The sequence below is a fragment of the Colossoma macropomum genome, unplaced genomic scaffold (assembly GCF_904425465.1).
Source record: "Colossoma macropomum unplaced genomic scaffold, Colossoma_macropomum, whole genome shotgun sequence".
NCBI classification, from domain to species: domain Eukaryota; kingdom Metazoa; phylum Chordata; class Actinopteri; order Characiformes; family Serrasalmidae; genus Colossoma; species Colossoma macropomum.
The window spans coordinates 31,842,279-31,867,994 of NW_023494798.1; the positions used below are offsets into that span (position 1 = coordinate 31,842,279).

Genomic DNA, 25,716 nt, shown 5'->3' on the forward strand with positions numbered 1-25,716 from the left:
ACAAAACACTCCTGACTTTGTAGAAGAACCAGAGAAAAACAGTTCTGACCTACAGAACCAACAAAACACTCCTGACTTTGTAATAGAACCAGAGAAACACAGTTCTAACCTACAGAACCAACAAAACACTCCTGACTTTGTAATAGAACCAGAGAAAAACAGTTCTAACCTACAGAACCAACAAAACTGACTTTGTAAAGTGCTTACAGTATTAGTTAACAGAAACAGGTTAAGTTTTGGATTAGGTTTAGGATTAGGCATATATATCTAGTACATTATTACATAGATACTTAAACATGCGTATGTATGTCATGTACATGTTATTACACACACACATACATACATACACACGCAATTATTTATTTACTTATTTATTTTAAAAAATATATTTATTTATTTATACATTATATATATATATATATATATATATATATATATATATATATATATATTTATTTTTAACACATATGCATGACCCAATGTCCTAACAACGTATAAAAACAAACCCATGCGCATGTGTGCGTTGCCCAGTCAGGAAGGCGTAATGTATGAGCCCCCTGGTGATCTGTTAGTTTAGGGCAACATAAGCCTCCCTCGCTCTCTCTGTCTCTAGGGAGGCAGCTGAGAGAGAGACAGAGAGAAACGACGTTTTCCTTTCTCTTTATGGTGGGAGGCTCTAACTGAGGCCTTGATGAACGGGGGGATGGGCTCAGCAGTGCTGGAAGAGAGAGTGAAAGAGAGTGAAAGAGGGACGAGAGCAACATCCTCTTCTCCTCCCAAAGACGCCTACTGAGAGGATAATTGCATTGATCTCTTTCCGCCAGTTAGACTGAGATTCTGCAGTCTTGCATGTACAGTAACCCCCCCCCCGACATGCACACTGTCCTGCTTCAGACTGTGGGAAATGCATCACAGGTGGTCAAATGATCAGAGAAAAGGGAAAGTAAATAAGGTTCTAAATATTTAAGTTATGCTTTATGCTGGTAGCTGGTGGTAGTCTTACATGACTAAACATTGTGTCTATTGGATATCAGGCTAAACTGCAGTGCATAGCGATCTGTATAATCTCCAGCAAAGAACTAATAAAGTTGTTCGTTAAGTTAGCAGACGTTAGTGAATAGTTTGGTGGTCAGTGTGGCGGGTGCCTGCTCGGCCTGCCTGAGGTCAGCTTCGGCAGCACTGGGTCTTTTTTAAATCTACGTTTACATGCAAAGATTTTTGCCAATCCGATTTAATACATATCGATTATAGATTAAGACTGAGGTGTTTATTCTCACTCTACTCAACAATCTGATGGAAAAACTCTGTTTACATGCTCACCACAAGTAATCCGATCTAAAATTACATGCATGCGTAGAGCACTGCTTAGTGTAGACGTTACTATGACAACAAGCATCACGTGAGTCCAGTCAGAGTGAGATGAGCAGCAGTGAGCAGCGCTTGTGTTTTTAATTGCTTTAAGATGATGTCAGACTCAGGAAAACATCCTTCACATGTCCTTATTAAAGAAGGCCGAGAGGAAGACGTCGTGTTCTGAGACACGTAAACTGGACGTCCGTCCCACCGCCGTCTTTTAAAGATCAGAGCATAAACTTCGTCTCCTCTGCAGACCAGTTTCTGCTCCGCCATGTTGAACGGTATAAACTTTCACTATGATGCGACGAACATGATCAGAACGGACTTAAACTTTCCGATAGGGAATGTAATCAGATACAGGCGTTTACACAGATATTATTCTTCTATTCAACAGATTATTTACAGGATTACCCACCTCGATCAGTCGGATAGAAACTGTATTCCAAATGAGGTGGATACATGGACGTATTCTATTCCGATAGAGCTATTAGTCGGATTATTAACGGATTATCAGGCTGCATGTAAAGGTGGGTAATGACCAAGTGTAGGGTGAAGTGTGGCGGTATGGGGCGGAGCTTATGCTACAGACACACCCACTCTCTGGGCTTTTTTCCCCCCCAAAAGTCGCTTATAAATTCTACATTTTACAATTTTTGAGGGGGTATTTTGCTACTTAACATATAAAATCTTAGGATCACAATCAAAAATCATATCAAACCTATAGATGCTTTGTGTTTTAATGGGAAGAATAATTCTCCATAAGGATAAGTGACCCTATATTACATCATAATTATCAGATTCAATTTGACGGTTTCAGGGTTTCAGTCACTGTGGCTGTGAACGACCACGGTGAACAGAAATTGCATCAGATTGATTCAATTTCAGTTTAAAATATCGATTTGAATACACTGAGCTGAAAGCTGACTCCTTCTTAGGCAGTGTTTGGAAGAAGCCTCTGATCCATCTCCACCATCCTCAGCGTGTGCTCGGCGCTGAACACACTCAGAGATATTCAGGTCTATTTTAAGACTGTGAGTAAACTCTGAAGGACGAGGTCTGGGAATGAGTGACTACGAAAGAATTCCATAATCATTTACACAGCACAGATTTCACACTAACTCCACTGCAAACCTGAAATTTAATAAATATAATACACACATACAGTACTGTGCAAAAATCTGAGACCATCTAATATTTTATTCCAGTCGAAACAGCCATTAAGTACAATATATTACTACTCCTAACAACCACCTGGAAGTCCAGGTAGACACCAAAACTGCCCCCATCAGATAAACAGCACTTAAAGCTTTCATCTCTGAGAGAGAGGAGAAAATCAAGCTGCTTCAGATCTGAAAACATCCACAGGTGTTTCTGTCCATCCTTCCGCTGTGAGAAGACGACTCAGCGCTGTGGGTCTGAAAGGATGTGTAGCTGTCAAGAAGAACCTCACTGAGAAAAGGAGACGGACACATCAAACAAAGAAGCTCTGAATGACTTGTACTTAATGGCTGTTTTAACAGGAGCAGGGGTCACAACCCAAATGTTAAGAAGAGCCATTTTGTCCTTTCAACAAAAATCAAACCACCTTGGGAGCCGCAACGTTTTATGTCAGTTTTACCATCTTGGCTGTAAATATGTCTCAGTGTGTGCTGATGTTCTAGTATAGGCTAAAAATATAATATAAACGAAAACACAGATTTACTTTGCTCTGCTTTAAGCTTTATCTCAGCTATAGTCGCCTTTCTCGCATCTCTGGCAGGAAACTTTTCCACAAAAACAGAACAGTTTCTGTAAAATGTCTCTCAGCGTTCAACTTTTTACAAGGCTGAAGTCGCTTCTTATTCACCAGCTTCTTGTTTGAATTTTCCCGTTCCACCAGAATGGCACCAGAATGTAACTGCTGTACCATTTAAGGTGGAACGGGAAAATCTGACTTCAGCTTCACGACTTTTTAGTGTTTGTCAGTTTCTCGTTGCAGACTAAACATATCAGGAAACCAGCTGGAGTGATTATAAGTGCAAATAAGTCTATTCAGGTTCAAATGATCAATGTTTGTCTTAAATCTTTCTCTTTGCCGTTTCGTTAGCTACTAGCTAGGCAAGATTCTTGTCTGTGTTGCTATGGTGACCATCAGTCTCCCCGCTGATCTTCAGGGTTAAAGGGTGAATTAGCAGTTATACATTAACTGATCATAAACGCTGGAGTTAATGTTAAAACTGTGTTATAAGGATCAGCAGAGCTCTATTTTACTGCAAAGGAGGATTATTTTATTTTTACCCAAAAATCTAAACAGGGCAGTAAAAGAGCCGCATGCAGCTCCAGAGGCACATGTTGCCGACCCCTGAACTGGAATTTAAATAACTGATAGGTGGTCTCTGACGTTTGCACAATACTGTAGATTTAACTCTGTGTATTTTCCTCTACAGTGGACCATTTCACACCAAACCGCTCTGAATGACTCTGTGTACATTCCAACATTTGAATTATGCAGAAATCCTGAATCAGTGAAATTCCCCTTTAAATACACACATGCATGAATACACTCAAACACACTCCGTGACGCAGTGTTTCGGAGAACTCTGAGTGTGTTATATTTTCCCCTCCGCTGCCTGAGGCGTTGAGATGACATTTCTCTGTGAAGCTCCAGCAAGGGCAGCAGAAATAAAGCACAGAGCAGGACATCCTGCAGGCGGCAGCGCGGGAGCAATGTGAGCAGTCACATCACAATCTCCTCTCCACTTCACTCTCATTCCCTCATCCATCCATCCCCCCAGCTCAGACACACTCAAACACGCTGCCTCCGGCAACCCATCAACCCTGCGTCCACTTCTCTCCTCTACTGAAACAAATCACAGTCAGTCTCTTCATCCACAGGCATAGCCCTACTTTTCAACACGGCCTAAGTCGGATCTCCCATAGCTGGACAGTAAAAAAAGAAGATGCATGTGGGGGTAGGGGTGGGGTGTTAGGGGGTGGGGTGGGGTGTTAGGGGGTGGGGTGGGTGTCTGGCCTGCCACCACTGCTGAAAAAATTCGTAGAAGAAAAACTGTACATCAAAGATACAAGACAGCAGTCTCTGACTTCCTCCACAGATAAACAAACACAACAGCAGTGATGTGCAATCATGAACGTGTCATAAACGCGACCCTGCCGCCAGACTTTCACACACACACACACCCACACCCACACACACACCCACACACACACCCACACACACACACACAGACCACCTGACAGGTCTGCTCTGAGTCAGCGCTAACTCTGAGTCATCTACACAACACAGCAAGCGCCAGTAAATCCACAGCACATGATCATCCTCACAGTGAGAGCGGCATCTGATGTACATGAGGTACCAACAGGAGGTGCATGGGGTCCTTTGGGGTAAGTGACCTATCTGTGCTCCACCCACAAATACATCGTTTCACAGCAGCTGTTGCAGATAAATGTTATTGTAGCGTATCAGAGCGTTCAAATGCTACACAACATACCAGCACTTTTTGGAATTTCATTTTTTATAAAGAAAGCACAACATTCACACGAATACACACACACACACACACACACACACACACACACACAAACACACACACATATATATATATATATGCTCTCCTTGTTTCTACGCTCATTGTCCATCTGTTTCTCTGCATACTTTGTTAGCCCCCTTTTACCCTGTTCTTCAGTGGTCAGGACCCCCATGGACCCTCACAGAGTACTATTTGGGTGGTGGATCATTCTCAGCACTGCAGTAACACTGACGTGGTGGTGTGTTGTGCTGGTACGAGTGGATCAGACACAGCAGTGCTGCTGGAGTTTTTAAACACTGTGTCCACTCACTGTCCACTCTATTAGACACTCCTACCTTGTCAGTCCACCTTGTAGATGTAAAGTCAGAGACGATAGCTCATCTGCTGCTGCACAGTTTGTGTTGGTCATCCTCTAGTCCTTCATCAGTGGTCACAGGACGCTGCCCACAGGACGCTGTTGGCTAGATATTTTTGGTTGGTGGACTATTCTCAGTCCAGCAGTGACACTGAGGTGTTTAAAAACTCCAGCAACAGATGAGCTATTGTCTCTGACTTTACATCTACAAGGTGGACTGACAAGGTAGGAGTGTCTAATAAAGTGGACAGTGAGTGGACACAGTGTTTAAAAACTCCTGTGTTTAGCTAGCCACGTAATTGTAGCACATACGTCACAAAAATTGCAGCATAAAAAGTTATGTATTATGACAAAAACTGTGTTGTGCACTACTGTCTGCATTACAACGAATGGAACTTGTCCAACCTAACAACAGCTGATCCTCAAAATGCTCTGTTTGATTCGCCACTGGTTCTGGTTCAGTGATGTTTGGGTCTCGTCTGAACGCATTTTTTTTCCTCTGAAAATTCCAAGGTATGTTTCTACAATGTTTCAAGAATCAATAAACTAAATGTTATCTAATTCTAAAATATGACCATTCAGAAAATATTATACACAGTTTTCATTTTCAGAGCCTACACTGACAAACGTTCTGAAGCACTGCAATGTTTTTCACAAAAAAATCCTTCGGATAAAAATCGTATAATGGTACAATGACCGCAGAAAAGCAGATGTTCCACAGTCTTCAGTGGAGTAGCAACTACACCACAGGCACCACAACAGGCAGCGTAGTGGTCATATAACACAGACCAATGTTCTTTTCAACGTCAACATGCAAATGCAGCATAAGAGAAGAAGCACAGCACCTTTATATTCTCTCTGTCTCTCGTGGAGCGTTGTGGTCCTGGTGGTAGTATAGACGGACGCACGGGGTGTGGCCAATGTAATATCTCCTAATGAGCTAAGTGGAGGATAACTGAAAAAGTCAGGCTCAGCAGCCCAGATCAATCAGCATCTTCTGCTGTCTGCTGTCTCACAAACATAATGAGAAAAAGAGTGAGAGAGAGAGAGAGAGAGAGAGAGAGAGAGAGAGAGAGAGAGAGAGAGAGAGAGAGAGAGAGAGGTCTGCTTGCACGCAGCAATTATATAGATTCACATTAAAGCTCTTAGACTTCATCAATGGCAGTAAAATGGCCATCATTTAGCTCCAATTGACTTTAAGAAGACACACCAGCCTGTATTGATGGAATACCTTCACTGCAGCACTGACTACGATCACAATACAGTCGCCGTCATGCCCATATTAGGAACTACAGGTCCGAGCTGGTTTTCTCTGCAAGAAAAATTACCATTTTGAAAATCACCCCCTGGGGTAACCAAAATGCTCCATAAATATACGGATATGTTTCGTGTACATTTTTCACTGGATCCTCAGAAATACGAACTCATGTAACAGTCATACATGCTACAAACAAGCCAACGCCCTGGCGCACTGGAATCACGTCGCATGAAAGCGAGTCTACTATTCAACTCAAGTCAGGTGGTCTTTGTTGTCATTCCTAAATGTAACCTGACCACCCCATGCGTCAAACACAAAGCCCGCGGGGCAAGTGAGGCCCGTGACACCATCCTACTCAGCCCATATAATTATTCTGATTTTCTTTTCTTACTAGCCTGTTTCACTACAGTCCCCAGCATGCACTGCACTCTTTCCCCAACAACAATCTGTGATTTACTGTATTCATAGTTTAGGATAGCAGCTTTGAAATATGACACTCTAGTCTTGAAGATGTCTTGAAGTATCACGATTTTTTAAGTAATTTTTTTATTTCAAAAAATCTTTAGGCTTTCTCCACAAATCCAGCTGGCTCTGAGTGTTCCTCACTGCTGCTCGTATACAAACCTTCAAAAAGCTAAAAATTCCCCTCGCTCCACTCCAAAGATTAGCAACTGCAGGCTGTATGACATCACACCCAAAGACTTCACTGTCCCACCCTCAACGTCTGAATCACAAACAAAGCAAAATAATTATATTTATTTATATAATTTTGGTAAAAGTTTCGTCTTGCCTGAAACTAATCTTCCCATGTCTTACTATACACTTTGTGCGCTCTGAGAGAGAGGAGGAGAGAGAGAATGAGAGAGAGGGACAGAGAGAGAGAGAGAGTAAGTGTGTGTGCAGCCTGTGAGGGACTAAGCCACTCCATTATTCATCAGTCCAGGGTGGCAGCACCCCCACCACAACCCCAACAATCCCTCACCAAAGCCCCTTCCAAACATAAGCCTTTTGCGCTCTTCATGACACGTTCACTCGACGTAAAGGCATCAAAAAGTGTAAAAGATCACAGCTTTAATGTGTGTTAAGTTTCATGTTATTTGCACACATTAAGATAAAGAAAGGTTCAAAATGGCTGAAAGAAAGAAAGAAAGAAAGAAAGAAAGAAAGAAAGAAAGGCTCATATGATAAAACTCTCTCACTTTGTGAAATAAGAGAGTTTGATGTGGTTCATAAACACTGTTAAAGTTTCAAAACATACCAGTTACTCCACAGAACATACAGTCTATATAAGGGAACTAAGCTTATTTACATAAACCCACAAGAAAGAAAAAAGGCTGAAGGAAAAAAGGTTGAAAGAAATAAAGGTTGAAAGAAAGGTAGAAGGAAAGAAAGGTTACAAGAACAAGGTATAAAGAAAGAAAGAAAAAAGAAAGAAAGAAAGAAAGAAAGAAAGGTAAAAAAAGAAAGAAAGAGAATGAAAGAAAGTTAGAAAGAAAAGAAAAAAGAAAAAAGAACAAAAGAAGAAGAAAGAAAAAGGAAGAAAAAGGAAAGGTAAATAGAAAGAAACGTAGAAAGGTAGCAAGAAAAATAGAAAGAAAGAAAGGAATGTAGAAAGAAAAAAGGGAGAGAAAGAAAGAAAGAAACAAACAAAAGGTAGGAAGGAAAAAGAAAAGAAAAGAAAAGAAAAGAACAGAAAAGAAAAGAACAGAAAAGAAAAGAAAAGAAAAGAAAAAAAGAACGAAACGAAACGAAAGAAAATGTAGCCTGGTCCGTATGTGGAAATTAAGCCTGTTTTGAATTCTTTTGTGATGTCACAAAACAAGACAACCAATGAGGATCTCATTTACGTATATGAGTCATAAAGTGCACGATAACTATAATTCAAAGCGATAAAGAGAGGTCGAAAATAGTCATGCAAAAATGAATTATGGCTGTTTTTAGTACAGAAAACCACAGAAAAGTGGACAAATAAAACGCAAGAAAAATGTAGGACATGGGCCCTTTAATGATTCCAGTCCAGGGGACCCAACACTCTGCACAGCCACTCCGGCTCTAACTGCGCACAGATCAGATAAGCTAAAAAACATACAGGATGGAGAGTCAACACGGATACCTGAACAGCGTGAAAAGAGTGTGGTGGAGCGTTTCAGTCGAGGAGAAATAGAGGAGCGGCAATAACACGGATTCAAGAGCATCCCACAGTGCAGCAGGGTGGCTCCCTAAGACTTAAGGCGATAGGCATGTGAAGAAATACGCATGTGTCTGCGCGTGTGAGAGAACGCGAGACGCAGACAGACAGAAAAACTGCAGGGAATTCGGGGCGTCTGAGTGATTGATGGAGTGTCTGAGTGAGGAACGGTATGCATGTGTGATAAAAGCGGGCAGAGCGCAGATCCACCATCGATCAAACCCAGTACACAACATGTCTCCCCCTGAACTGCCCCCAAACCTGTCTGCGTCTGGGTCTCTGCACAGAAGCTCAGTCTCTCAGCGTTAGACTTCTACAGATCACTTCCTTGTATTAATAAATATATCATATCACTATATGACTGAATGATAAATACTAACTTCTGCTGGTGCTTCTATTGGAGTTTCAGTGTTTTGGTAGCGTCAATGCTTGCAGCTGTGTTCTCTTCCTAAACTGGGTTCAGTACTAGGCCAGCTCTAGGGCTGCAAATGCGATTTAAATTGCTATTATTTTCTCTAAGTTAAGGTCCGGTGGTCACTTGCACATAACATGTCAAGTAAATATTGACCTTAAGTTTTCCGTTTAGCTTAAATGAGCTACATAAAATCTCTAAATCTATAAGGGGGAAGTGAAAAATTGTAATTGTAAATTGAGTTTTATAAAACGGATAGTTACGGTCCTAAAATCTGATCGGCTGAGCCGCGTTCTAAGCCGTTGTAAAATCCACGATATACACACACCTAAGACCACCTCACAACTGAATTGTGTATTACTGCACCACGGCATGGAGAACCCTGTGTAATGGAATAATCTTTGACTCTCATGCTGCTCACAGGGACCACCGAGCGTACTGATGAAGTAAGAACCTGTTTTTTGTTTTAACTGAGGAGCTGACCACTTATGTTCTTAACTAGAACTAGGCTGGTCAGCCAGCTAACAGGCTAAAAGATAGCAAACATATTAAACAACTCCATCATTAACATCACAGGCTTGAATTAAAGTACTCATGTTATGATTCACTGAAAAATGGCTGCAAAAAAGTCTAAGAAATGGATTACTTGTTTCAAATGTTCGTGTTTCAGTCAGAAGTAGCATCAAACCAAGGGTGAATCCCAAACGGCTCCTTACTCCCTAAATAGTGTGCTAGCTAGAAATTTAGAAAATTCTAGTTTAGAAATTCTAGCCTTTACAGCTAAACTGTGCATCGTTTATCGAGTGTGGATGTGTCTGAATCCCAAATGACAATTTCTTAGCTGTATTTTGCGCCATTGGGGTTTCAGGATCCAGTATTTAAATTCCTACGTAGTGCACTATGTAGGGAGCAGGGAGACATTTGATATTCAGCCCCAGCACGAGAAGAGGGGAACCGCTGGATTGGTGCTAAATAGACTCGCGGTGGTAATTTGGTGACAAAAAAGTACTTCTAAAGCGGAAGTTTTTGCAGTAAAGAGTGCTGTGCTCTCATATGTTCACTGTTATATGACAAAAAGTCTAAAAACGGCCTCTTGTGGTTTATTGCTTTATTAGGCCCTACGTTTAAGTTTTAGACAGTTGTCAACTTTAAAGACAAAATTCCAGCTTAAACAAAGAAAGAAAGACAGAAAGACAGAAAAACAAAATGTCACAAAGCAAGACAACCAATCAGAAGAGCTCATTTACATATACTGGTCATAAAGACCACAGTAACAAAAACAGTCTGTTTAGTTAAAAGGGATAAAGTAAGGTTGAAAATAGCCATGCAAAAATACATTATGGCTGCTTTTTATGTATAAAACCCCACAAATGTGTGGCTTAAATTATCTATATAAAATCTCTAAATCTATAAGCAGGACGTAAAAAAGGTAATTGTAATTGTAAAATGTAGGGCCTAAAACTTAACTGTCAACTCTTAAGCTTTTGTCAATGACCAAATTTAATATAAAACTATGGCTTTAAATGTATTACTTCTGATTTTAACTTAAGATAAAGACTTAAGATGTTTTATGTAAGCGGCCTTAGGTCCTTTTTGGCCAAGAAGACCAGAATATCCACTGTTTCTGAACGTACAGTGTTAAACTGCCAGTTAGTTGTGGTTGTGATAACATAGCACATGGGTATTTGGTAGCCTCTGATTGGTCTAACACATCTATGGGTGGTTCACAACTTGCATGTTACTAGATTAAGTGTCCCCACCTTAAACCTGTGACGGTAATGTTGTGGATAAAGTGGGCAATAACTGAAATTGCAGCTCTTGTGTTTTGAAAATTGCAATTTCAACATAAACAAGATTAATCTTTCAGCCCTAACCCACTCTACCTCAATGCAACATTTGATGCGTTTGAGGCTAACAGATTCCTTTACTTTATACTTTACACTTTATACATGAATCTGAATATATAGGAGGAGACTGTAAGCTGAGCTGTTCAGCTCTGACCTAGTTTTATATATATATATATATATATATATTGCAACAACAAACATGCATGCGTTAGTGAGATCCTGCTGGTGTGGGTTTCCTCTCTTTCAGTGATTCACACAAAAGCATCTTCAGTGCTAATAGCTCCACCTTGTGGAGGACACAGCTTTATAATGAAGTACAGATGCCTTAATTATCATACAAAGTCATAGAGAATGTAAGCTGATTCATAGAGAATGTAAATTTGAATCGATTTGTGACAGCGCTATAATAAAGTAAAATAAATTAAAATGTGTAAGAGCATTGATTAAAATAAACAAAGACAATAAATAGGCAAACAAAAAGAAAATACAAAAAAACTAGATATAACTTCAATCAAAAGATAGAAAAATTACACATATTCAAATATTTTTTAAAAGTCTGATCTTGACGACCTAATAAAACATTGACTCCATAGTTCAGAGGGCATCTCCACATTTTCTGTATTTTACATGGGGTATTTGCAGAAGGCTAGTGTTCGCAAATCTACTGCTGGAATATTTCTTTATTTGCGAAGCGTAATTGCAGTAATTAACCAAAATGTGCCATCACGCAAGCCTAAAGAATAAACGAACAGATGAATGAATAAATCACTTTATGTCTCAATTTTTGTAGTAATTCTGCCTCTGTGTTTCTTATTTTACTGTATTTTATCGTAGTGGAAACGATGCTGTAATCTCCGCTCTTAAATAATTGTTAAAAAGTCCATTTTGCAGATCAGTTTGCGTCCTGCAGTGGGAACGTCTGGAGTTTTTCATGTGTAACGCTCCGATGAAAGGAGCTAATGGAAGACAATAACTAAACAAATACGCATTAAATAGGGTATTATGGCTCTGGAACAGCATGGGTGCGATGAATAATAGATGTTCCACAGACTCTTTAATATGGAAAGATATTTTAGAACGTGTATAAATCATTTAAATAGTACGAAAGCTCAGCATTACTGCAATAGTATTAATTCTAATGACTGGAAAATCAGAAAAAGAACATTTCCAAGAAATAAAAAGTGCATTAGGTACTGTGGCTTTCTGTGAGGAAAGTGCTGATGATCAATTTGCTAAACACACACAGTGATCACCATAAAATGCAGTGACAGGCTGTGAGTCTACAACTACTCTATAACACACACACACACACACGTTGGATTTTACACCAAATCAGGATGTGGGTTTTATATATATATATATAAAAGCCACTTCCTGATTTGGTGTAAAAACCAACGTGCATATGTCTGTGTGTGTGTTATAGAGTAGTATATATATATTTTTAAGTTATTAAGTCATTTTGGGTCATTTCTTTTTGTCCATTCATCATGAAATTTACAGACAATGTAAAGGGCAACAAGTATTTTCCAAATTATGTCAAAAACTGAAAAACATCAAAAATAGAGATACAAGGTTTTCTTCCGACAACAGATATATAAACATAAACACACAATTATTAATAAATGAATTAAATATAGTGAGTGAGTGTGACTCGCCTTCTCACGCCTTGAGATGCTTCCTCTCTGAAGAGCCTCAACCCAAAGAAGCAGTTTAATAGAGCTGAAAATAGTGTGTTAAAATGTAATAAGAGTTAAATTAATTTTTTAAATAAAATGCATATGCACGTTAATGATATAAAAAGTTGAGATGAATGTTTTATACAAATTCCTAAATCAAACCTCTTAAAAATATTGTTTTACATTAAAAATGGTTTCGCACATGTTGAAAACTGGTTTTGCGACGAGCTGTTTTGCAGAATCATAAGGGAAAAGTGTTATTTAATCTTAGGTCAACTGTGTAAATGTACATACCGACTTTTGGAGCAGTGCCTAATATTTTAAGCGACATGGTTTCCCCTCCAAATGGAGAGTGACCCACATACACACACACACACACGTTTATACAGCAACACACATTCTGATCTTGTTTTCACACTCCTACACATCAGCGTTACTGAACTCCTGTCCAACGCAGTTCCAATTTGAACACACCCCACCAAACTCATCCGGTTACTGTGATCATAAAGGCCCTCGTGAGTGGAATAAGGTGTGGCAGAGATAACTTTAAACCTGATACTGTGATACACAGAGAGGGGGACACTCCCAATAAGGGTTACATAACACATCACTAGTTAATCATTACTGCACTGCTGGCCTTTCCAACACTGATATCACTGAATACAATTGTGTGTTGTGCTATCCTGACCAATCACAGCTCCAGATGAGAGATTCTGTGGGTGTTTGGAACAAAATCAATCGATTCATACAATATAGAGCAAATGTTTATTAATTCTATTCAAAATAATACAGGCCTTTCTTTAGCCACGCCACAGGAAGCGGTCACCACTGTGGTTTTAATACAAATGCAATACACTTGCAAATGACATTTTGTGCTGTACTACTTCCCATATATATATATATATGTTTAAAGGGGAATTCCACCAGTTTTACAAATTTGTAAATTTGTAATTCAGTGGTTGAGATGTAAACCTAATCATACAGAAAGGTTTGATGTGAAATGGTGCACTGCAGAGACACTTACTGTGAGTCAAAAGGGGACACCTATCTTTTGAAATGGTTTTTAGTCCAAACAAGCATACTTGAAACCGCTGCAGGTAATACATGAAGAGGACGGACATTCAACAAAATGGATGGAGACAATCAGAGGAACGATGAACTAACTATTTAAGGAGAATTCCTCCAATTTTTCTGATTGAATTATGCATTTATTTAAATCAGTGTAATTTCCCTGTAAATAGACATGTTACTCCTAGTTTAAGACATATGGAACAATAATCCATCATATTTGCCAAACTGTCAAACACAAGCTTCAAAGTCCTCTGAGTAGCTCATTCATTCTCAACTCACTACCCACCACTACCGAACACGCACACGCCAAACACGTGGGGAATCCCTGACACAGCTGTCTCCGTCCACCAGCTGCCCAGCTCCACCCACACCAAGCCAGGCACTCTGAGGTAGCCGTGGTCACGGCACCACGGCAACGCTCTAAATAATGCAAAGCACAATGCATGCTGGGAGCGCAGACGGACCTGCAGCGCTCCAGTGGAGAGCTTAACCACACACACTAAAACACACGCCTCAACTTACCTTCCTTCACCTCAGAGCAGAGGAACACCACGGCTGGACACCAGACACAGAGTAACCTGCAGAGATAGAGATAGAGAGAGAGAGAGAGAGAGAGAGAGAGAGAGAGAGAGAGAAATTAAGTTTAACTCATCTTTGCTGTATAATGTAGTTAAACTACATTAACACTGATCACCACAGCACAGCTACACATTCATCCTCATTAAATACATTTTGAAAACACAGAGAGAGAGACAGAGAGAGAGAGAGAGAGAGAGAGAGAGAGAGAGAGAGAAAGAGAGAGAGAAAGAGAGAGAGAAAAAGAGAGAGAGAAAAAGAGAGAGAAAGAGAGAGAGAGAGAGAGAGAGAGAGAGAGAGAGAGAATGAACCGGATAAAGAAAAAGAAACAAAAAAGGAATAAGAGAGACAAAGTGAAAGAAAAGAGGAGAGAAAAGAAAAAGGAGTAAGAGGCAGCAAAAAAGCAATGAACAAAGGTAGACAAGAAAAAAACAAATAGAGAGAAACAAAGAAACTAAGAGAGAAAGTGAGAGAGGCAGAAAGAGAAAGAATAGCTTTGAAGGAAGAGAAGAAGAAAGGAAAAGAAAATAGAAAATGAGAAAGCAAAGGGAAAGAAAGAAAGAAAGAAAAAAGAAAGTAGAGAAGGAAGAGAATAGAAGAGAAGAGAAGAGAAGAGGAGAAAAGAGACAAAAAGAGAAGAGAAGAAAATAGGAGAGAAGAGAAGAGAAGAAGAGAAAAGAGACGAAAAGAGAAGAGAAGAAAATAGGAGAGAAGAAAAAAGAAGAAAAGATGAGAGAAGAGAAGAACAGAAGAGACGAAAAGAGAAGAGAAGAAGAAAATAGAAGAGAAGAGGAGAGAAGAGAAGAAAATAGAAGAGAAAAGAAAAGAAGAAGAGAAGAAGAGAAAATAGAAGAGAAGAGAAGAAAAGAGAAGAAAATAGAAGGGAAGAGGAGACAAGAGGAGAAAAGAAAAGAGAACAGAAGAGAAGAAAATAGAAGAGAAGAGGAGAGAACAGAAGAAAATAGAAGAGAAGAGAAGAGAAGAGAAGAGAAGAGAAGAGAAGAGAAGAGAAGAAAATAGAAGAGAAGAGGAGAGAAGAGAATAGGAGAAAATAAGAGAGAAGAGAAGAGTAGAGGTTCAGTATTGGATCAGAGCTGATAACGCTGCAGTAATTCTTCAGTGTTCTCTCTCATTGTTTTCATTGAATTCTTATTAAATCCACTTTTCTAAGAGATTAAAACATTACAGTTACTGAGAGGAATCGAGCTGATAATTCACTGCTCTCCTACACTGTTAGGAGACATCCTTAAGCTCATAATTCCCCATCAGGGGTCCCGCACTGTTTACACCCAACATACCCTCCAGACCTCAGATTTTCATCCCCTCTCACACACACACACACACCACACACACACACACACACACTGCCCTCCATCACTGAGATAACACACACAAACACACAGAACACTGACTAAAGCTTCCAACACCAGGCCAACAAAAACACACTGCCTAAGGTCAAAATGGACCAACAAATCTGCTGTAAATCTCTTCAAACCCTGAGCTAATTCTCTTATTGCAGCCTCAACTCAGTCAGCTCAACCGGTTCCACTTAATAAAGACACAGCTTGGTATCATATTTACATAATTTTCCTTACCCCCCAAAATGTAGTCAATCAGCCAAGACATGTTTGGTGCTTCTGTAGTTTTGCAGATGTTTAGATTCTATATTGCGCTAGTTAACGATGTATTTGAAAAAGTTTTGCCAGGTGTGGCAAAGAGGTAGCAGGGACTTTTGGCATTGTGGCAATGTAAATGTGTGGCTGAGGGAGTTGGGGCGGGGGGGCGGTGGGGGTTGAGGGCTCGGGTAGTTGGAGAGAGGCCGGACAGTTGTTCCACCAATCGCCAGAACTCTCCTCTTAATGGTGCAAACACCTGCCCTACAGCAAGGTGTAAACCCAATGACAGAAATTTGGAGGTGGCATCTGGGGTGGTCAATCAGATCACACAAGCCTCCCTGACCACCCCTTTAAAACCACGCATGATGTGTTTGCTCTACTGTACAGAAGAATGTTTAGGGGGCTGCTGCGTCTACGATGCTAAAATATTCACATTATATTAATTTTGTTGCATTTGTAAGTACATACAAACGTTACATTTCTCCATAGTGCTAATGCAACTATACGTTTACGAAAAATATTAAATGTCGGCATCAGCCCAGAATTCTATATCTGTACCAGTGATGCACAACTCAGGGTTTTCAGGGTTGACTCCATCGCCTCCAGCAGCAGATTATAGTGATATGAAACTTTGTAGTAATGTACTGAGAACATCAGAGTCATGACCAAGAATCGACCCTGACCTCCAGACCTGTTGGAGATGAAAGATCGATTCTTTTGGAATCGACTCCTCATCACTGTTCAGTATATCCCTAAAGGTAAATGCTAGGAAAGACCATTCCAGTCAAGCTTTAAGGCATTATTCGAAAAGAAAAAATCCACACAGTTTTAAGGTATGCAGCTAGCATGATGCTAATTAATGGTCAGCTAACTTGTAGCTCCAGTGCATAGATAATGACACAACACATCACTTGTATCAATATAGAATATCGGGCTGATGTAGGGCAGGGCGATAAAACGATAATGATAATTATCGCGATATAACTTTTCCTCGATAGAGCGATACAACATGTTCGATAAATGTTCGATATAATACACCACTCTCACACTCCCACGTTCAGCGAAAGCCTTGGTGGCATTTTCCACTGCAGGAAAGCGACACTACTTTGCTGTCGCCAGGAGAGGGCACACTTCCAAGTTTTTCTACATGATTAGAGAGGGAGGGGCCACAAGTAAGATGAGTCTTTAGCAACGGCTGAAACGTGGAGTTACACATTCCCTGTTTGAGTGGAGCGACCGACGATCTGCTCTCCTGTGACCAAGTGTGAGTGACGAGGTCAGTGGTGTAACTGTACTGACCTACAGCGAGCTCACCTCTTTCCTAACATCCTAACCAGCTTTAGCAGCGTTAAATCACGCCTGCTCCTCACAACTACAGCACTGTTACAGCGCTCAGTCATATTTTAGCATTAGCGCATTCCCAAGCAATAAAAGTGAAAGAAAGAAGTGGGTTCATGTAAATTACAGCCCTGATTTAAAGAAAGTAACCTGAGGAAGCTGTGAGGCATTGGAGAGCGGGAGAGCGCTGTCTTTCCAGGCTAGCTGTTTTGTAGCAGCTGGCTAACTTGAAGCAGCTCTGTCACTCGCACAACACGGAGAACTGATGATACTGTAGATCAAACACGACACAAAAGCACCGCTTTCAGTTTAAACGTTCCTAAAAGGAGGACTCCGTTTGTCTGGTGTTGATATTTTGCGGTTCACCCCTTAAACTACTACGATAGTATAGAGAAATCCAGTCGTCTAGCTGGTGTCTGAATTCTGTGATGTCATGTGTAGCGGGGTAGCCGAGCGCTCGGCACCAGCTAAAAATAATCTGTTTTCTTTCTTAAATTATGACTATTACAAAATAGCCATGCTTTTCCAGCTGGTAAAAACAGCTCACCAGACACTTTCTCCCACTCTCCCATGACAGATCTGTGAAATGTTCCACTGTTTGAGTGTTCGTCATGTTCAGACCATAAAGGATAGTTTAAAACAGCAATTAACCTCCCCAGGAGCAAAAACCAGCCTTCAAACTTGAAAGAAATAATGCTTGACATTTACGCGGTATGTATCGATATCGAACGATATGAATCTTGTTTATCGTGATAACATTTTTGGCCATATCGCCCAGCTCTAGGCTGATGCTGACATTTGATTTCTATCATATGAATCTAGTTGACTCTAATCTAGTACTCCACTTGATTTTAACCAAGACAGCGCCAGAGCTGGCGATAAAGGATTATAGCAGATATTAAACCTTACGAAACATTTACCCAAGTTTTGAGTAGCTACAGGTTTTAGTGCTATGATGAAAATTTGTTGTAATGTATTGAGAACATCAGAGTCAGTGACCAAGAATCGACCCTGACCTTCAGACATGTTGGAGACAAAAAATCGATTGTTTTGGAATCGACTCCTCATCACTGTTCCGTATAGCCCTAAAGCTAACTGCTAGGAAAGACCATTCCAGTCAAGTTTGCTACTCAAAGTTTTGAAGCATTATTCACAAAAAATCCCAGATAGCAGAAGTTCTGGGACGATTCTGGCTTTCCTACAAGAGTGCTGGTTGACTCCCGGGCACATCTTAAACGGGCCAGAATAGGGTCAGATCCTGGACAACTTCATGCAGGTTTGCCCTGTGTCTATATTTTTGGACCAATTCTGGTATTAATGTTGTGGATCAACAATGTAGTTGGGCCAGATTTGGGCCACATCCATTAGTTACTCACATTACAGCATGCTGGCCAGATACAGGCTGAGGATCCAGTCGTATATTAGGCCAGAACAAAACACAAGGATGTGGCCCACAAGTAAGCCAGACAAATATTGCTAACTGGGAATGTTAATAGTATTAAGATTAAGATTAACTGAACTTTATTAGTCCCACAACAGGGAAATTTCACATCCGCATTTAACCCATCCGTGCAGTGAAACACCACATACACACTAGTGAACACACACACTAGGGGGCAGTGAGCACACTTGCCCGGAGCGGTGGGCAGCCCTAACCACAGCGCCCAGGGAGCAGTTGGGGGTTAGGTGTCTTGCTCAAGGTCACTTCAGTCAGGTACGGTCAGCTCAGGGGATCGAACCAGCGACCTTCTGGTCACAGGGCTGTTTCCCTAACCTCCAGCCCATGACTGAACATAGTACTTACTGTACTATAACCCAGACCCACACCACAAATCCAAAGTAGGTGATATTTATTATAAAATCTTTAAGACAATAATCATCTTTTACCAGTGTTAGCGTTGCCACAACACGTCACATCACGCCTTTAAGCTGGAACACAGCGAGTTTGCGAAGAGCTAGTTAGCTGTTACCAAACCTGATTACACGAGTAGAGGGCAAAACTGGCTTGAGCTCGACGTTCTGCTATGCTAACTTCTATATCCATGTTTACCAGCAAGTCAGAAACCACATAATCAAGTCTATTAGAGATACTGAACAACTCCACACAGTTTTGAGGCATGTATGGGGTATCGCTGATCATGCAGCTAGGATGATGTTAATTAACGGTCAGCTAACTTGTTAGCTACATTAGGCTCATAACTCCAGTGCATAAATAAGGACGCAGCTTTAAGCAACACACAAAACATTTAGTGTAAGAGGGGACATTGTGTAATCAGACCTCTCTTTTTGGTCAAACTGTTCCTTCACAAGACCAGGAGCAGGATTAGCACTTCTGATCCCATTTCCACATCTTTATGAAGTTACTTCATAAACCATTAAGTCAAAGTTCACTTCTCAGGTACTTCAGTCGTGGGTGTGAAGTGAGAACAGAGAAGTGAGGACAGAAGACAACCAACACCTCACTCTAAAAAGAGAAGCACAGATGGAGAAGTGTTTGCTAAAATCAATGAGACTCTTTCACACATCCAATACCGAACAGGCCAACTTCTCCCCTCTCAGTAGCAGCAGTGGCTCACGGACTTAAAGCCTTTTCTGTTCGTTTAGCGGCTTTGCTTGTTTTCAGCATAGTTCCTGATCTGATCACCATGATTAGTTTCCTTACTCATGAAATAGGATAGTTCTGATTGGCTGAACCGCGTCCAAAGTCTATGAAAAATATACAGCATGGCAAGCATGAATCGATCAGTCCGCTGACCGCGTGCCACTGCTGGTCCACCCTCGGACCACCCAGATTATTGTCCTGCACACAAGATCTAGTTTCAATCTCCTCAGACAGTTTTTCAACACCCACAGCCTTTCATTTTGGAAAAGACAAACATTACAAACAACTGAGAGAGAAAAAATAATGACTAGCCCTAATATTATTTTGTTGTCCATGTTGTTGCTGACACTGTGCTAAATTGCTTACAGCTGCATAACCTGCTGTATTTATGATATTATTGTTAAAATTATTGACTCAACTTATTTACAAAGGATAACGAAAGAAAGAAATTAAGAAAAAAATAAGTAAATTGGACTGTGAGCGGAAAGTGAGTGACGAAAAGTGGCATTTTTTCTAATACCCTGCTTAACCACCAGTGGGCCGCCCGGAAACGCTGAGCCCAGAAAAGCTGGGCCGCCACAGATACACATATAACCGCATCTATGATTTCAATTCTGTATTAATTTACAATTTTAAGGCACCAAAGCCACTTACTTTGTAGTAAAGCAGCATGTCTTTTTTAGGATGTTCATGCATTTAATTATATTCTATTTTGTGGCTGTTTTATAAAAGCAAGAATCCTTTCACGTCCATGGGATTGTACTATGGCTAACCTATTAACTTCCATCGTATAATGTTTACATTCTGGTTGGTTCATGTTTTTTGAGAATTATTTTTATTTTTTATTTTTAAAGAATTTGTTAAGATCTCTTTATGATTATATGGTATGTGGTATACCTAGAAGTTTTAAACAAAGCCACTGAGAGTGGTTTGGTGTGAAACGCTCCATTCAATAGAAACAGAACTGTTCACAGTGGTGGTGATGGGAACCAGACATCTGAAGAGTTTAATGCCTCTATAAGCTCCCTCACAGAAAGTTATTACATGAAACGGTTATAAATTCACTGCCGCATGCCTTAGACATTTTTTTAATGAAGGTTTGAGAAGCTTTTGGCATAAAATGCATTTTAAAAATGTATGCAGGGCGGAGAGGCACATGCAGGACAACACAGTCCCCCAAACAACAAACAAAACAAAATTTATTCAGACTTATCACTATTTTACCTTCAACATCCATATAAAGCTCAGAAGACTCGTGTGGGTTCACTGGTGGTTGGATAGTAAATAAAATGGCTATATTTGTGTTGTAGTCATGGCGACCCCTGGTTCCTATCACCACCACTGTAAAGACATCTGAACCGTTTCACACCAAACCACTCTGAATGACTCTGTTTACATCTCAAACACTGAATTATGCAGTATTTTTAAAAGGTTATCAAAGTTTTCCTTTACATTTATCTAATTAAATATAGTCTTTGGGTCATATGAGACAACAGACCTCTAACAAAACAATGGAAAATACTAATTTGGTTGTGAATCATGGAACCAAATATAATATGTACTGTTAGACGTTCATCTTAGATGCAAGTATAAAAAATTGTATTGTTTTACACCAACCAGACAAAGTTCTGTTAAATATTTTCATCATACTAAGCATATCAAATCCGTTGTTAAGACATGAATTGTTATACATAATAACAATCAGGATGAAATGACTGTATAGCCTCTCAATATTGTGTAATGCACAATATAGAATGGCTCAATACTTTATTTCCACAATCAAACATAGAAGGAGGTGCAATTTATTGTTCAAAGTTCATCTGAGGTTCTGCTCTTCACTGTAACCTCTAACACATTGTGTTTACTTAAAAAAGTCGAGTAACTGATTGTCTCACTTTTCTAAATAAATGAATATTAAAATTAATTTTAAGTCAATTTTGAATTCTAAAGTATAGTGCATACTCTCTCAAAGGACCAACATCAGTATTTTTTAAATAAAGGAGTTTAATGTAGTACATAAACGTTGTTTAAGTCCATACAGTCCAAATAATCGGCAAAGTCAGCACGTTTCAAATTCACTGTTTCTGTGATGTCACAAAAACCAGCACCTTTACATACATAAATCTATTCAGTCTACAGTGGTTTAGCCCCGCCCATTCACACTGAAGTTATAAGGAGCGTTTCAGCCCGGACTGCTTTTTGAATGAGGCACAATACAGGGCGGCCAATCAGAACAGAGCTCATTTACATACATCAGTCTTAAAGGCACAGTCACAAAAATAGCCTGTTTTATTCTAAGAGACAAAATGTTCAGGTAAACAGGGGCTACAACTTGGTGCACACAACCACACAAACATCATAACGTCACAACCTTGTATCTTAAAAAGAGCAACTTTACAGAAAAAGGAAAACGTTTCTGGCTTTAAATGTTAATTAATGGAACCAGATTTTTTCACAAGTAATTTTGGTCAATTTCAAAATAAAGAGCAGCTGGCATTTTTAGATTAGATTAGATTCAACTTTGTCACTGTGCAGAGAACAGGAACAGAGCCAATGACATGCAGTTAGCAGCATCTAACCAGAACTGTAAAATACAGTATTATTTACATATAAAGTGCAGGAAGGTAACTGTGGTAAGTGATGCTGTGGTTACAATATGTACGGTAGAGAGGTACAAAAAAAATATACGTATCGCTGTTGTCGGAAGAAAAACTTACATCTCCAAATTGGTAACTTTACAGGAGAAGGAAAAAACATACTTTACTTTTAACGTAAGTCAATGGAACCAGACGTTTTTCCAAGTAATTTTGGGCCGTTTCTTTCGGTTCATTCTTCATCAAATTTATACATAATGTAAAGGGCAACAGGCATTTTTAAATTAAGTCAAAAACTGAAAAACGACAAAAATAGAGATACAAGGTTTTGTTCCTACCTCAGTTATATACAAATATAAATATATTATACATATATAGAGAGTGAGTGGAGAGAATGCAAATGTAGTTAGTGTGTACTGTGAGCACAGCATATGTAAAAAGATAAGTATGTAGAGTAAAACATGTACAGTCACTGTTCTGTGCAAATATGAACAGTGTAGAAATACTAAGACATAAAGTACATTAACAGCGCAGTGAGTGCAAAGATGTGGTTAAAGTGACGGTGTGGAGTTCAGCAGGGTTACAGCCTCAGGGAAGAGGCTCTTCCTGAGCCTGCTGGTGTGGGAGCGGAGGCACCTGTAACGCCTGCCCAATGGAAGGAGGGTAAAAAGTCCATTGTTAGGATGAGAAACGTCCTTGGTGATGTTCCTTGTCCTGCCCAGGCAGCGCTTATGATAAATGTTCTCAATGGAGGGTAACGGGTATCTGTGATGCGTTCAAATGATGTCAAAAAATGAAAAGAACACAAAAAAGGAGACACAAGGTTTTGTTCTGCCTCGAGGGAAAAAAATACAAGATAAATGTAGGATAAGGGCCCTTTAAGTTAATTTACTGAACTTAAGTTCTCGGTAAAACATCAGCTCAAAATAAGTAAACTTGCTTAAAAGCTTTTGTTTCTTTGTACTGAACTAAAGAGACGGCAGCAGCGCTCCTCTTCTGCAGTGGGAGGATTTAAGTACAGGTTGAAGAGCTTTCATTTGGAGCCTAAAAACAAACAACTTACCTCATGTTAACATTGTACTCAAGCTCTAAAATAGCTATGATGTCAAGTGCTTTAATGTTAAGGTCACTGTGTAAGTAAACAAGGTGCCTCCTATGAGTGTCCACATTAAATCACATAATAAAACTGAGCTTAACTAGAATAAAGAGGGCGATTTAACTGTTTAGTGCCGAGACAAAAAAGTGTAAATTTCTCTCTTCTAATCTACCCTTCACCTTTAAAGAGCCCATACCCCAGCTTTTTTCTTTATTTTAGATCCACATAACATTTGGGTGGTTTTATGTACCTCTGAATGTGGTTTCAACGATCTGATTACAATCCGATCACAATGAGTTTTGGTGGTGTTCACACCTGGATTTTCATGCGACAGAGTGAAATCAGAGTGTGATCCGATCACCATGTTAATGCAAGGTGTAAACAGGCTCAAACTCTCCTTTCATAATCATTCAGTTCACCGGTAACACAGTGGCTACATTTACATGCAGTGATTTTTGCCAATCCAATTTAACACATTCTGATTATAGATTAAGCACTACAAGTAATGCGATCCAAAGTGACCTCAGTGTCACTGCTGGACTGAGAATAGTCCACCAACCAAAAATATCCAGCCAACAGCGTCCTGTGGGCAGCGTCCTGTGACCACTGATGAAGGACTAGAGGATGACCAACACAAACTGTGCAGCAGCAGATGAGCTATCGTCTCTGACTTTACATCTACAAGGTGGACCGACAAGGTAGGAGTGTCTAATAGAGTGGACAGTGAGTGGACACAGTGTTTAAAAACTCCAGCAGCACTGCTGTGTCTGATCCACTCGTACCAGCACAACACACACTAACACACCACCACCACGCCAGTGTTACAGCAGTGCTGAGAATGATCCACCACCCAAATAGTACCTGCTCTGTGAGGGTCCATGGGGGTCCTGACCACTGAAGAACAGGGTAAAAGGGGGCTACAAAGTGCTCCTATATAGTAAGTGGAGCTGATAAAATGGACAATGATCATAGAAACAAGGAGGTGGTCATAATGTTATGCCCGATCGATGTATACACTAAGAACTGCATTCACACTGACAGATCTGTACCATACAATAATACAGTAGACAACTCCACACAGTTAATGACCATAATAAGGAACAACACAAAAAATAAAGCATTCATTGCTGTTAAAATGAGTTGAATAAGTGTATCTGAGAGCTAACTGCATCAAGGCAATGTGTTGTGAATGATTTAAGCTGAATATAGATGTAAATAAGCGATTAGTCCTCAGGCTGTGCTACAGTGGAAGTCCAGACAAACTGCACTTTGGGTTCCTTATCGACTTCTGAAGGATACTGATTAAAAGCTTAGCAATGACTCGCAGTCACAAGACAAACAGGTAGCTACTGCACTGAAACACACAATGGATCACTGTACTACAGAAACTCTACACAGTAACGAGAGGAGTGTGCAGATCTCACACCGCAGAGTGCTGGAGCTGCCAACTCTCAAGGATCGGCCCTGAGACTCCGAGGCTTCCTGGAATTATAGAAATTCAATCCTTAACATTTTTTAGTGGATTTCATTTTTATTTTAAGTCATGGGAATCAGGTCAGAGTAAAACACACTAATGTTTGTGAATCCCATTTAAAAGGATCACAGCTGAACAGAAAAACAGAAAATCACACACAATCGTCTAGGACTGCTCAGCCTATGGCTGGTTGTATGATAAGTTAGCATGTCATGGGCCGGCCTGTGACTGATCAGCTACAGTCGGTAAGCTATGAAGGGTTAGCCTCTGATTGGTTACGTGATCGGCTGGTCAATAATTGGTTAGCCTGTGATCGTTTACCTTATGATTGGTCAGCTTCGATGTATTAGCCCATAGATATGCATACATAGTCGGCACGCTGGGTTCGGCCGCGCACGTCAGCAGCGTCACCATCTTGGGGCAATCAACATCACTGACTGTGATTGGCTCTTGGCTGGTTAGCTTATGATTGGTTAGCCTATGACTGGTTAGCCTGTGATTGGCTCGTGGCTGGTTAGCTTATGATTGGTTAGCCTATGACTGGTTAGTCTGTGATTGGCTCGTGGCTGGTTAGCTTATGATTGGTTAGCCTATGACTGGTTAGCCTGTGATTGGCTCGTGGCTGGTTAGCTTATGGTTGGTTAGTGTTATGGTTGGTTAGCTTATGGTTGGTTAGCCTATGGTTGGTTACCCTATGACTGGTTAGTCTGTGACTGGTTAGTCTGTGATT

At 40.2% G+C, this 25,716-nt stretch overlaps 1 protein-coding gene across 1 annotated transcript in view; it reads right to left on the reverse strand.

Annotated features, from left to right (window-relative positions):
* Positions 1–25,716, reverse strand: part of pak1 (p21 protein (Cdc42/Rac)-activated kinase 1) — a 104,939-nt gene that overhangs the window by 68,199 nt on the left and 11,024 nt on the right. Inside the window, exon 2 of the mRNA XM_036584927.1 lies at positions 14,213–14,268. The gene's annotated coding sequence lies outside the window, so the exon portion shown is untranslated. The remainder of the gene's footprint in view (positions 1–14,212; positions 14,269–25,716) is intronic.